The following is a 2398-nucleotide window of genomic DNA, read 5'->3' as shown; positions in this document are numbered from 1 at the left end:
ATTGAGCACTGTAGATAAGAGGATGCTACACTGAGGAGAGAAAAACCAAAAGAGAAATAAGATTTGGAACACTAAAGACAAAAATTCTCAACTTTAGAAGCTGGTTGTCTGATTAATAATAAAGATCACTGAGTTCCTTTATTTCCTTGGATTCTGTATCTTTGGGAATAAATGCCACCTAAAGACTAATATTTATTTACTCTCATGATTACCTCCACTCTTAACCACTCATGCATTCATTTCTTGGCTTAAGTTAGAGCAAGAATGAAAATAGTGCACTCAGCCTCTCCTGCCATGGCCGCTCTTACTCGCAACCCACAGTTCCAGAAGCTGCAGCAGTGACACCACGAGCATGGCTCCGAGCTCAGCCTGCGCCACCTTTTCGACTTGGACAAGCAGTGCTTCAACTGCTTCAGCTTGATGCTCAACATCAATCATGGGCAGATTCTACTGGATTACTCCAAGAACCTGGTGACGGAGGAAGTGATGCAGATGCTGGTGGACATGGCCAAGTCCAGGGGCGTGGAGGCCACCCGGGAACACATGTTCAATGGAGAGAAGATCAACTTTGCTGAGGACCGAGCTGTGCTGCACGGAACCGATTGAACACTCACATTGTGGTGGACACCAAGGATGTGATGCCCGAGGTCAACAGGGTGCTGGACAAGATGAAGTCTTTCTGCCAGCATGTCCAAGGTGGTCACTGGAAGAGGTACATATGCAAGCCCAGTACAGATGTGATCAACATAGGCATCGGGAGCTCCGATCTGGGACCCCTCCTGGTGACTGAGCCCTCAAGTCATGCTCTGCAGATGGTCCCCAAGTCTGGTTTGTCTCCAACATTAATGGGACCCACATTGCTAAAACCCTGGCCTCACTGAGCCCTGAATCTTCCCTGTTCATCATTGCTTCCAAGACTTTTACTACCCAGGAGACCATCACCAATGCAGAGACGGCAAAGGAGTGATTTCTCATGTCAGCAAAGGATCCTTCTGGAGTCGCAAAGCACTTTGTTGCCCTGTCTACCAACACAACCAAAGTGAAGGAGTTTGGAATTGACACTCAAAATATGTTTGAGTTCTGGGATTGGGTAGGAGGATGGTACTCGCTGTGCTCAGCCATTGGACTCTCCATTGCCCTGCACATAGACTTTGACAACTTTGAGCAGCTGCTGTCAGGGGCACATTGGATGGACCAGCCCCTGAGAAGAATGCCCCTGTCCTGCTGGCTCTGCTGGGAATCTGGTACATCAACTGCTATGGCTGTGAGACTCAGGCTGTGCTGCACTATGACCAATACCTCCACCGCTTTAAAGCCTACTTCCAGCAGGGTGACATGGAATCAAATGGGAAGTACATTACCAAGTCTGGCATCCGTGTGGACCACCAGATGGGCCCCATCTTGTGGGGGGAGCCAGGGACCAATGGCCAGCATGCCTTCTTCCAGCTTATTCACTAAGGCACCAGGATGATACCTTGTGATTTCCTTATCCCTGTCCAGACCCAGCATCCTATACGGAATGGGTTGCATCACAAGATCCTTCTGGCCAACTTCTCAGCCCAGACTGAAGCCCCGATGAAGGGTAAGACAAAAGAGGAGGCCCGGAAAGAGCTCCAGGCGACAGGAAAGAGTTCAGAGGAATTGGAAAAGCTGCTGCCACATAAGGTCTTTGAAGTAAATCATCCAACCAATTCCATTGTGTTCACCAAGCTTACACCATTTATTCTTGGAGCCTTGATTGCCATGTATGAGCATAACATCTTCATTCAGGGAGTCATCTGGGACATTAACAGCTTCGACCAATGGGGAGTGGAGCTAGGCACGCAGCTGGCTAAGAAAATTGAACCTGAACTTGAGGGCACCAACCCAGTGACCCCTAATGATTCTTTCACCAATGGGCTGATCAACTTCATCAAGCAACAAGAGAAAGTGTGAGCCCAGAAGCTAATAAACTCATGCTCAGCACCAAACCCCCATAGTGACTGGTCCTTCTTGTCCTTACTGCCTTACTGTCCTTACTGCACTGCACCCACTCCACCCTACCTAGAGCACCTTTGGGTTGTGGACTTGGACCAAAAGTCCCTCGGGGGAAGCTGTTCTGGACTCGCCACACCCTGTCTCTCTGTGTCCACCAGCCTCTCTGCGCTGCTGATTTACTGGAATGTTTCAGTGCCACTGGTTTTCGGACCCATGTTCACACTGTTCACATGCCAGGTAGAAAAAGGTTCAAAATTGGGAAGGGTGTACGCCAGGGATGCATCCTGTCTCCATACCTTTTCAACATGTATGCAGAGCAGATTATCCAAGAGGCTGGGCTCTATGAGGAGAATTGTGGCATCAGGATTGGTGGAAGATCTATTAACAATCTGTGTTATGCAGATGACACAACCCTGCTTGC

The 2398-nt window shown here is 48.9% G+C and overlaps 1 pseudogene; it reads left to right on the top strand.

The window, feature by feature from the left end:
- Positions 1-294: 294 nt before the first annotated feature.
- Positions 295-1935, top strand: LOC102866068 (annotated as a pseudogene).
- Positions 1936-2398: the final 463 nt, after the last annotated feature.

The sequence above is a fragment of the Elephantulus edwardii genome, unplaced genomic scaffold (assembly GCF_000299155.1).
Source record: "Elephantulus edwardii isolate Elephantulus edwardi_28Jun2011 unplaced genomic scaffold, EleEdw1.0 scaffold00369, whole genome shotgun sequence".
NCBI lineage: Eukaryota > Metazoa > Chordata > Mammalia > Macroscelidea > Macroscelididae > Elephantulus > Elephantulus edwardii.
The sequence above is the reverse complement of the archived record's forward strand: the minus strand, read 5'-3'. Positions and strand labels throughout refer to the sequence as shown.